Source organism: Eschrichtius robustus, chromosome 7 (assembly GCF_028021215.1).
Source record: "Eschrichtius robustus isolate mEscRob2 chromosome 7, mEscRob2.pri, whole genome shotgun sequence".
Taxonomy (NCBI): domain Eukaryota; kingdom Metazoa; phylum Chordata; class Mammalia; order Artiodactyla; family Eschrichtiidae; genus Eschrichtius; species Eschrichtius robustus.
In genome coordinates this window covers 114,067,762-114,080,556 of record NC_090830.1, presented here as the reverse complement: position 1 = coordinate 114,080,556, position 12,795 = coordinate 114,067,762, and positions in this window count along the sequence as shown.

The window sequence follows — 12,795 nt, the reverse complement described above, 5'->3', positions numbered from 1 at the left end:
TTCAGGGAATGGATTTTCTTGGATCTGTGTGCATCCTTTACAGCTTTATTAGTCACTGCTAAAGCCCTTTTTGGGTCACAGAGCTGCCGGCAGGGTGCTGTTCCTGCGAGGATTACCTTGAGCAACCAGCCCCAAACAGCACCCCTGCAAGTCAACAAGCCGGGCTGCCCTGGCAACATCACCATCCAAGAGGAGGGGCAGGTGCCCCAGCCCTGAGGTTTGAGGCAACCAGTAAATGAACTAGCCTAGAGCCTCTGTGATTCTCTTTCCCTATGCATGACAAAATTTTATCTCATTTGCTACTTGAATCAGAGTTGAAAATATTTTCCCTTTGAGACTCTGTGGTCAGTTATCAGTTTATTAACACTGTGGCCTCACCTCAGACTTAGTCCAAGAGGTTTAAAGTTAAATCAGGGGCTTCCCTGGTGGCACAGCCGTTAAGAATCTGCCTGCCAGTGCAAGGGACATGGGTTCAAGCCCTGGTCCGGGAAGATCCCACATGCGGCGGAGCAACTAAGCCCGTGAGCCACAACTACTGAGCCTGTGCTCTAGAGCCTGCAAGCCACAACTACTGAAGCCCGCGCCTAGAGCCCGTGCTCTGCAACAAGAGAAGCCACCACAGTGAGAAGCACGCGCACCGCAACAGAGAGTAGCCCCCGCTCACCGCAACTAGAGAAAGCCTGTGCACAGCAACAAAGACCCAACACAGCAAAAAATAAATAAATAAATACATTTATTTTTTAAAAAAAGTAAAATCACACTAATGTTAAGTACTTAATAATATCTAATGATTATTGAACAGTTATGTACCAATCACCCAACCAACTTAAATCTTCACATAAACCTAAATAGGTAGGTACTATTATCATTCCCACTCTACAGATGAAGAAATTGAGGCCAAGACTATCTTGCCCAAGTATATGCGACTAGTAAGTGGAAGAGCCAGGTTTCTACCCAGTGAGCTTAACCACTAGGCTGTATTGCTTTCATGATCAGAGAAGCCTATTCTCTGGTGCCTCTGAACTGTGAACTCAACACAGTGTCTTCAAATTTAGGCTGATGTATAGATTTTATTTTTGCTACAGCTGAGCCTGCACTAAGAACACCACTTCTGATGATAAAGGTTATATGGGACGCTGGGCTGAGTGGGTGGGGTGATATCATGTCACACTGGTGGCAAGGAAGGAGCAGGTATTTACTGAAGCATGTAGGAAATCTGGGGCAAGGCAGCAAACATTCCTATCTAAACAGCAATATGGTCCCAGAGGAAGACCAAGAGAATATGGTTCAGTAACCTCCAAGGGACTTGGTTTAGCCCATGCAGTATTGGTATTCTCAGGTTTTGTTTTGTTTTGTTTTTTAAATATTAAAGATGTTTAATGATGAAATATTTCAAACATACAGAAAATAATGAAGCAGAAAACCTAGATACCACTGAGATGAGGCAGCTGATTAATGCTTTCCCATCTCTGCTTCAGTTCTCTCTCTTGAAAGAAACATAATGTTAGAGATACAGATAAAACCAAACCCATTCCTTCCTTGCCTCCACTCCCACAGGTAACAACTACCTTGAGGTTGATGTGCATCATTCCAATGCAGGTATTTTATTGTGGCATAGCTTACAAGTAGTAAATTGTACAAGTCTTAATCATACAGCTTGATGAATTTTTACACATGTAAATAAGACAAGACCCAACACAAGATATAGATCAATAACATGTCCAGGACCTCAGGGGACTTCTTTGCCTCACATTTCAAAAATAAATTGACAGAGTTGCCAACATTTAAAAAAATTTTTAAAATCCTTGTAAAGCAACTATACTCCAATAAAAATTAATTTTAAAAATAAAATTCATTTACTCAAAATAAATGAATAAATAGAAGTTTAAAAATCTAGAGATTTAATATAGAAATCCAAATTTCTAGCTTCTCCTGAAATTTTGGGAAATCTGACCACATTAAGCTCATATTCTGGCTTGGAGACAGAGTAGATCTGCCCACTTTAGATGAGGTGTGAGCTCCCTAGTTTACCTACTGCATGCATCATGTCTTATTGTTTATCCAGCCCACTTCATTCGTTTGCATAAGCTAACCTGAGACTCATCCCCTGAAAGGTGCCACCATATTTATATTTCAAAAATACTGCAAATATACAAAGGCTGAGAACAATTGCCTCATCCATCCTGAAGAAAGCAGAGTTAGAGAAAAGGTGTCCTCCTCTCCAACCTGCTAGGTGACTTGGGAAGCTGCTGACCATGCCATACAACAAAAAGGAATCTGATTCTCCAGGTCTTTGCTACTCAAAGTGTGGTCCTTGGACCAGCAGCGTCGGCATCATCCAGGAGCATGTTAGAAATACGAAATCTCAGTTCCCTCCCCAGAGCTACTATATTAGTCTGCTAGGGCTGCCATAACAAAGTACCACAGACTGGGTGGCTTAAACAATGGAAATTTATTTTTCATAGTTCTGGAGGCCTGAAGTCCAAGATCAAGGTGTCATCAGGCTCAGTTTCTTCTGAGGTCTCTCTCTTTGATTTCTCCCTGTGTCTTCACGTGGTCTTTCCTCTGTCTGTCTGTGTTCTCTTCTTACAAGTCATATTAGATTAGAGCCCACTTCAGTGACCTCATTTTACCTTAATTACCTCTTTAAAGACTGTATCTCCAAATGCAGTCACATTCTAAGGTAATGGGGGTTAGGACTTCGACATATGAAATTTGAGGAGACACAGTTCAGCCCGTAATACCTACTAAATCAGGATTTACATTTTAACAAGATCCCAGGGCACTTGTGTACACATTAAAGTTGGAAAAGTACTAACCAGTGCCTGCTCCCCAGTGGATAAAGCACAAGTGGGTCTGTCGGGGTGGAGGCAGGGAAAGGAGGAGAAGCTGGGGTGAGTTTTTAGATGAACTTTCTCTCCATTCTACACGTCTGGTAGGGTGAGAATACTGTAAAGGTATTCCCTCTTCTTGAAGTTGAAAGAGGTCAATTCCCTCTTGAGGGGGAGTCCCTTCCTCTCATTGAGGAACAGAGACCCTCTGCACTTTGGGGAAGGTGAGCAGGTAAGGTTATCATGTGAGGCTTGAGGAATCAAAGCAGATATGAATCTGACCCATGGGAGTTTAGAAGAGCCTCATTCTGAAAACAGGTTGGAATGCTGGAAATGTGACTGCTCTTAGTAGAGAGGTCATTTTCATCTGGTCATTACCTGCAGGCTTCCTCTATCAAGGTGCAAGACATGTCTTTGGGATCTCCTGGAAGGGGGACCAGGAAGATACCACACTGCATTCCTCCCCACTCTGTACAAGTTCATTTACCACCTCTGTCATAGGCCTGATGCTATGGTGACAGTTGCCATGGAGACACTGCTATGCATGGCTGAAGCTAATCCTGACCCATACTGTCAATCACATGGTTTAAACTAGAGATTTTCAAGCTGTGTTCCATAAAACTGTAAGGTGCTTCCAGGGTTTCACAAATATTTTATTCAAATCTCAATTTAAAATAATTTAAATTTATTTTTTAAATTACAAAGAGTTTATATGCTTGGGTGGGGGGGATCAAACAGTATATAGAATGAAATATGTACTACAAAGTGAATGCCCAAATTCCCATCTGACAGAGTAGCTCTTTTAAGGCTAATCCTTTCTACAAATAATAGTAATAAATTCTGGATCCCCTCCTCAAAAAAAAACCCTATTTGATGGCACTGAAAGGCATCCAGACAGTAAAGGAAGGGAACCACTCTGGTGAGACCCACATTTTTATAGCTTTACCACTAAGGCAGTCAGTCTCAAACTAGAGTTTGTTAAAAATACAGATTGCTAGATTCCACCTCGAGTTTCTAATTCACTTGGTCAGGGATGGGGCCCCAAATTTTGCATTTCTAACCATTCCCCATGTGATGCTAATTACTGGTCCAAGGACCACACTTTGAGAACCACTGTCAGCTCACACAGGGTAGAGGTCATTGAAGGACTAAAGCCACAGGCTTAGTGGCCTGATGATTCTGAGAAGGAGTTTGCCAATAGAGTGGCTGGAAACTGGTGAAAATTCTGGAGAGGAGAGAGTCACAGAGGGGGAAACCCCCAAATATGTGTATAAACTCTCCTCAAATCCTTGGCTGACTCTTGAACTGTACATGTCCAAGTGAGACTCCAAGGGATCCATGGGAAAAACAACAGCTGATGGCTGAAAGAGATTGAGCAGAGATTTCAGCCATTACCCATCACGGGGGTGACAAAGTTTGGATCTGAAAGTCTCACCAAGTGATAGGGGTTTGGTAAACAACTGCAGCTTGCAACTGAAACCATGGAAGGTCTACACTCTAAGAGTAAAGGCTACATCTCTGACTATGTTGACCAAGAAGGCTGCAAATAAGTAAAAGAATTTATTTGGGATCTTAGGAATTGCAATTCAGGAGACACTGATTTGGGTAAAACAGTAAGAGTGTTCCAGAGAAGAGAAGGAGTCTAGGGCTTATACAGGCAAAAGCCACAAGGTTGTTAAAGTTGCTTGGCAAGAATTATGATTGATCCTGATGCAAGAAAGGAAACATTTGTCCTCAAGGGATAGGTTGTGCACAAGTTATTTAGGGTCGAATAAATAGGTAGGCTGTCATGAGTTATCTTAGGGTAAGGGACCAATAAGTATCTTGAGTTTCTGGAACATTGGGCAGACATTCTGGAAGCCTTCATTAAGACAATAAGTGGTCAAAGTTCACATTCCACCTGGGCTGAGAGATGCATCAGTTACACTTCTTCAGTGGCCTCCCAGCTCCATTTTAGAGAGCTCTCTTAACAATACCATTCCATTTTGATTTTTTTTCCACAACTAAGTCATTAACCCTAGCACTAAGGTTAAAACTAAAATAGACCCATCCTAACCAAACCTACAAGCAAGTTTTAAGTGATGTGATCCACCACTGGAAGAAAATTCTCATCAGAGGAAGATAACAGAATCCAGTCTCTAGAACATGTTCACAATGTTCACTCTACAAAAATTATTAGACATGTGAAGAAAAAGAAAAATGTGACCCATAACCAAGAGATAAATCAGTCAATAGAAACAGACTCACACAACCCAGATGTCAGAATTAGCAGACAAGCACTTTATAATAATTTTGATTAATATGTTCAAGAGTCTACAGTAAAAGATGCATATACTTGGTGAAGAGATGAGAAATTCCAGAGAGATCTGGAAACTGTATAAAAGAGTCAAATGGAAATTGTAGACCTGAAAATCACAGTATCTGAAAAATGATCCTCCTGTTCCACATCCTCATTCCCAATCCAACTTTCTGCCCCAGAGTTAAACATCCACAGCAGGGTTCTTTGCTTGTAAGTGATAAAGACTTTAGCTAGCTTATGCCCATGTGATGAGGTGTAGGGCAGCCTACATAGCCAAACTGTGGTGAGGAGCAGAGTGGAGCTGGTTTAGGATCATCTGCCCTAGGGATTCAAATGCCATGAAGATGCTTTTGTCACTCATCCCTCGCCTCTGCCTGAGAATTGGCTCTATACATTCTCACTGTGAGCAGGCTTCTCTATGTGGTGAGAGAGATGGCTGAAGTGAGCTGTGGGCTCATAGCTTCTAGCTCTGAGAAGAAGGGGGATCTCTTCCCGTAGCACCAGTTAGAAAATCTCAGGAGAGGTCTCTGATTTGTCCAGTGTGGGTTACATTCTCTCCATAGACCAATCACAGTTACCAGGGATTGGGTATTGTTAATAGCTTCAGTCAGATCCCCAACCCCAGCCAATAACTATGGCCAAAGGAGACAGTTCCCTTTGGAAGGAGAACAGTTCTTCAAAAGGAAAGAGATAGCATATATGTGGTAAGTGGAACAACTATTGTGAGCTGGACAGCCATTTCAAACTGTGCTGACTACACCGTTATCAGTTAGGTGTGACTCCACATCATTTAATATGTATTACATAGTGTCTCACTGTGGGTTCCCCTCAAAGCAGCCCATGTCGGTGATCTGGATGCAAGTAATTTTGGAGGGACATGATCCAAAGAGCATGGTGAGGAAGTGGGAAAGGGAGACAGGAAAGGGAGAAAGCCAATGAAGGTGTGTTAATGAACAGATTAGCATTTTGGGCAAGTGGTCTCAATTCCACTATGCCCCTTGAGAGACTGTGTAGAACACACTGCAGAATTGTCCAAGGGACAAGGAAGTTAGGGAATTTATCCACCACTCCCATCCCTCATGGTTGTAAGTTGCTCCTGTGGGGCTAGAGCTTCTGGAGCATACAGCCAGAGAAGCTCTCAAACAGAGAGACACAGGTGCTTGAAGGCAGAGGCTGCAATTGTATGAGGAAAGTCCGCTGAAGCTGCAGATCTCTGCAGTGGCTGAGGGGAAATGGGCAGGGCACTGATAGTGCCTGATACACATCTATAAATCCCTTTACATAAACAGGATTCTGTTACACATGATTCTGTAAAAATTGAAACTTCAAAACTATGTTTTAACTATGTTTAAAACTCAAACAACAATATCCACATCCCAATGAGCTATAATTCCACGTGGGAATCCTGGTGACCACAGGGCTAATGCCTTCATTATAGTTCAATAGTCAGTCCTGCAATAACTAGTTTATATGTTACACCTCTCACGGAGGCACTATCCTACTCTAGCTATTAGATATGAGTACCTGAGTAACTAATGTATATTAATGTAAGATTTTCTTCAAGCAGACTTAAACAACTACCCTTAAAACTGAAAATGGATTTCACAGGTGAAAAACAGGACGTTTAAGAAGAAAATTTGGTTGTGATGAGTTCAGTCAGGACCAAGATACCAAATATCCCACCTTAGACCAATTCTTCAAAGCATCAGCCTCACTGACAATAGCTGATGAAAGCAACATGCTGAAAATGCTCATGCGAAAAAAAAAAAAGCCACTCGAAGACAAGAGAGAATGTTAATATTTAGTTGTTTGGGAAAGTCACCTTTTATGGCAGTAAAAATTACCCAAGTCCTAAATATGTTTTGTGTAGTAAATTTTGCACATTAGTTTTATAGACCCTGCCAGGCAGCAATGCCATTTTGAGACTAAACACAGTGGAGCATAAAAACAAAGGTTTCCGTTTCATTCCACGGAAAATGAACAGCTTAATGTTTTTGTAAAAACATACGCAAAGTCTGGCGATGAAAATGCACGTACAGTGCCACACATAAACAACACATTGCACATGAAGGAGAAGAACATAACCGTTAAGGAAAAGCTTAGGAAATCTCGAGCTCTTGTTAATAAGACCTATTAGTAATCAGGCAACAAGAACATGGAAAGAGCAGACTGCTGGGAAAGAGCGATAACTGCTGCCAGATCATTCTGCCCAGAGAGAAATTTGCAAATGGACAAATTGCACTAGAAATGCAAATTCCCTGAGGGCAGGGCTCTGGTCTATCTTATTCACAGAGTAAATACTATGGTCCCTCGTTATCCGTGAGGAATTGGTTTCAGGACACCCAGATGATACCAAAATCCACAGATGCTCAAGTGCTGTATGTAAAATGGCGCACTAGAGTCGGCCCTCTGTCCCTGTGGATGCGGAACCCCGACTGTACTCAATGTTGAATGAATGAACGAATCCAACTTGCTTGATGTTTGAAGATTAAAGTTATGTACTATCTGTACAGACCAGCAGGACCAGAGAACAAATGGTGCTTCTTTTAGTAAATGATGATAATAATAGTAATGATAATGACTAACAGTTACCGAGGATTTACCATGTGCCCACAGTGTGCTGACCATTCTATGTGACTGACCTCATGTTCACCTGACAATGACTCCATAAGGTAAGCATTATTATCTCCACTTTACAGACAAGAAACAGAAGCTTAGAAAGGTGAAACAGCTTTCAAAGTTGCACAAAAAATAACAGTAGAGCAAGAATCCAAACCTAGACTCACACTTTCTCCTCACCTCACTTCTCTGCCATACATGCAATTCAGAAAAGCTATCAAGGGCTTCCCTGGTGGCGCAGTGGTTAAGAATCCGCCTGCCAGTGCAGGAGACATGGGTTCGAGCCCTGGTCTGGGAAGATCCCACATGCCACGGAGCAACCAAGCCCGTGCGCCACAACTACTGAGCCTGTGCTCTAGAGCCCGCGAGCCACAACTACTGAAGCCCGCGCCTAGAGCCCGTGCTCCTCAACAAGAGAAGCCACCGCAATGAGAAGACCACACACCGCAACAAAGAGTAGCCCCCGCTCGCCACAACTAGAGAAAGCCCGCACGCAGCAACAAAGACCCAACGCAGCCAAAAATAAATAAATAAATTTAAAAGAAAGAAAGAAAGAAAGAAAGCTATCAAGAGAAATATCTTTTTTTTTTTTTTAAACCTGCCATGAAATGTTGGCAAAAATGTAGTAGTGACATTCAGATGGGGAGAAAACAATGATGGGGGAAAAGTGAGGAAGCAGTGGCTTCTATGAAGTTGTGCCTGTACCAGGGCTAAGCCATCATTATATGATGCACACATCAAGCGTTAACCATCATCAAGAATACAGCATCTTAATATGCATTTCATGTGGCATCTCAGTGATGCTGAGGTGCTGTCTTCACACTGAAAACTTTTCAGACATTTCTGGGTTACTGTAATAAAATGGGTGGTGAGATCCAGAATCTACTTTTTACTTTTCAGGCCAGAGCAAGATGCTGGTATGACCGTTTCAATTGAGAAAAGAAATTACTCTCTATCTGATTCAAGAAAAGCTGTTATTAGCTAAATCCTCCTTTTATTTAAATGAACATATGAACTTTGCGGGGACACAAACAGTCAGTCCATAGCAAGCTGTAACATACATACACTGAAGTGCACAACTCTGGTGCACAGCTAAAACTTCCACTCAGATCAAGATAGAAACCACTGCCAGCACCCCACAGTTCTCTGTGCCCCCTCTCAGTTCGTACTTCTCGGAGGCAACCACTAATATAGCCTCTAGCACTATAAATTAATTTGGGCTGTTTTGAACTTTATGTAAATGAAATCATACAGTATGTACCCTTTGTGTCTGCCTTTATTTGCTCAACATTGTGTCTGCGAGCTTCAACCAGTTTGCTGCAGGAAGCTGCTGTTTGCTCTTTATCATTGGTATATAGTATTCTATCGTATGAATGTTAACACCACTACTGACCCACTCAGCATTGGTGGACATTAGGGTGGCTTTCAGTTTTGAGTTATTATGAATAGTGCTGCTATAAATACTTTCACACATTTTTTTTTGGTGGACGTATGTACTGATTTCTCTTGGATCTATATCTAGGAAGGAAATTGCCAGGTCATAGTATAGGTATACTAGACAGAGTGGAGTAGTTGCAACAGAGATTATATGGCCCCCAAAGTTGAAAATATTTACTGTTATTCGTTTAACAAATATTTAGTGAAAACTTACCATGTGTCAGCCGTTGTTCTCAGCTCTGGGGGTGCGTCAGGGTGAGAAAGCATACCAACATCCCTGTGCTTATAGAGCTGGCATTTTTATATTTCAGTAATATCATGAATTAATTTTCAGACATTATGGGGACTTCCCTGGCGGTCCAGTGGTTAAGAATCTGCACTTCCACTGCAGGGGGCACAGGTTCGATCCCTAAATCGGGGAACTAAGATCCCACATGCCTTGCAGTGCGGCCAAAAAAAAAAGAAATCAGACATTATCTACATGGTTTCTTAACTGTCCATAGGTGAGATTTTTCTGTTTTGTTTCTAAAGGTCTGAACAGTGATGACCCCTCATGTGTTAGGCAGGATAGACAAACTGGCCTGAAAGAGTGGGATTTTCCAAGGCTCTCCTGGCACAAATGGTCCAGTTCCTACCACAGTAAACAGCATCCTCAAGTGGAAATTCGAAATCCCTCCTCACTAGCACGTCCCATCTCTGTGGAGTATTCCTGCAGGGTGCTGGTGCAGGATGCTTTGCCCTTGTGGGCTGGGCTGGGCCAGCTCTGACTCCGGCCAGCAGACAGCCCAGTGTGTCGGCAGTAGTCACCCCCAGCTGCAAGGTCAAGGTCAACGTGCAGTAGTGCAGGCCTAGTGCTGTTTTCTTGGAAGGAATGATTTGTTTTAAGTAACTTCAAACCTTTTAATATGCTTCCCAAGAAGTTAACTATTCAGAAACTTCCTCCTCTTCCCCCCACCCCCCCAGATTAAAGGGAAAACAAGAACTCCAGAAAAATAGGAAACATCTGACCTCCATTAAAGTGAAAACAAACAAACAAACTCTTAAAACATCTCTTAAGAGTTTAAAGCTGTATCCACATAAGTTACTTTTACTCATAGCAAGCATGTGAGTGACATTATCCAGGTATGAAAAAACCATGAAATAAAAGACGGCTTAGAAAATACTGCTTTCAGCCCATGTAATAAATACCTTACTTTGAATGTAGGGAAAGAAGTGCACACTTAATAAAAAATTTATTTCTTCCAGCCCTCATTAAATAAATGCTGAACAAATATTTTAAAAATACTAGAGAGTCGAAGGGGCCCAAAGTCTTGTGGTTTTTTGTTTTTTTTTTCTTATCTAATTCATCATTTCTTCCACCTAGACTGTGAGCTCCACAAGGGAGGGCATTCTTGTTTGTGACTAAATTCCCATTTATGGAATAAATGCACGAACATAGTGCTTACTCTGCACAATGCCTGGTACAACACATAAGGGCTTAATAAACAATTGCTGATATTACTATTGTTATTGTTACTATTATTATGATGATGATCATTATTATAGCTAAAGGGAACTTTTAATATTGACTAGAAAAGCTCCCGTATATTACAGGCTAAAAAAAATTAGAAAACTAAGTAGCACCATCATCCCTCCAGGTATGCAGGCCAAGAAACTATGATTGTCCTTAGCACCTCCATCTACCTCATCCCTGACACACATCACCAAACAGAAGCCACTTCACCTTCTAAAGTTCCCTTCGCTCTACCCAGGACCATCAGCCTAGTCTAAGCTATCGTCACCTCTTTTTTTTTTTTTTTTTTAAATTAGGTCAACACTTTATTTTATTTTTTTAATTATTTTAAAAAAATTTTATTGGAGTATAGTTGATTTACAATGTTGTATTACTTTCTGCTGTACAGCAAAGTGAATCAGTTATACATATACATATATCCACTCTCTTTTAGATTCTTTTCCCATATAGGTTACTACAGAGTATTGAGTAGAGTTCCCTGTGCTATACAGTAGGTCCTTATTAGTTACCTATTTTATATATAGTAGTGTGTATACATCAATGTCGTCACCTCTTGTATCCTACTGCAGATCTACTAAATGCCCCCCCTCATCCTCCAGGCAGGCCCCTTCACCAGGGGACCATCCTGATCCTTTTAAAATACAAATTTAAAAAAACCCCAAACAATCCTTTTATGATTACAGAAGGACATGTATACAGTACTATAGAATTTTTTAAGGTTTAAATAAATTAATCTTAAAATTTTTAAACTTATATCTCTACCCCCAGAGATTACCACCATTCATACTTTAGTATATGTTTGCTCCACCTTGACAATATTGGTCACAATTATAATTTTACATTTATTTGGATGATTTGTAAAACAATGTGTATCTTCCCCAAAGGTGATAAAACTACCTAAGGACAAGGACCTTGTCTGGTTTGCCCCAGGTGTAGCCCCAGGTCCTAATAAAGTGGGTGACACAGGTTGGTAACTTAACAAATAGTCATTGAGTGGATAAATAAATGAATAATGTCCTTGAAAAAGTAAACAATAATTTGGTAGGTGTGTTTTGGGGTGTGTAAGCCACTCACACCAGCCCTCTTTCTTAGAATTAATTCCCCAGCCCAGTGAGTTAGCTCTGATAGTCACCTTTGTGCTACATGACTCCACCCCCTGATAATTGACTGGATCAGGGTGGACACATGACCCAAGCTGGGCCAATCAGATTGTTTTTCCTGGGAACTGGGATCTAGACTGCAGAGGCAACCAGTCTCAGGTGTGTCTGGAATTGAGGGACTGGTAGACATTTGGGCAGAAGGGGACTCCTGCTATGTGGGTGAAGAAGCAGAGAAAAACAATCTGCAGATCGAGAAGAATAAAACAGGAACATAATGCTAAGCAGAGATAAGAGATGGAGAAAAGCATCATGTTTGCAAAGATTTGCTACTTCCTGGTTCTGCTCTGAGAAGCCCAAGTATCCATGGATAATGAGACACCACGGTACATTGGAAATAGAGCCCCTTCTCTTTTTTTTCAGCTGGCTCAGCTCAATTTCTAGCACTTGTAAACCAAAGAGTCTCAACTGAAACGTGCTATTTATATATTAGGCAGTAAGATTAATCAAAGTGATCATAGTAATCTGCCTAGGGCCACACCTTATGGATGACAGTCAGAATCCCAGTCAGATTCACCTAGGTGGGAAAACCCAGCCTACTAAATCTTCCTCTACCTGCCCTAGCCTATTGGGTAAGAAATGAACCAACTATGGGGATATCTTCTGCTTGAGACAGAGAGAGCAGGACGTGAGCTGGAGCCAGACTTGACTTTTGAGAGTCTTGACTCTTTCACCTGAAATAGACATGTGGATTCAAACAGGATGAAGAACAGTAATTTCTAACATTTCTGAATAGAGAACTGGGAGAAAAAAAAAAAAAAAGCGATCAAACCAAAACCAGACTCATAATTTTGGTTATTGGTGGCTTCAGGCTATTTTAAGAAACTGCCTTTGAATTCCCCAAGGGATTTTTTTTTCCTGTTCTTTTTGTCATCCAGTGGACAACTCAGGGTTTACTGGCTCCTGGAAAATCCAGGGGATTTTGCAAAAGAAAATCTG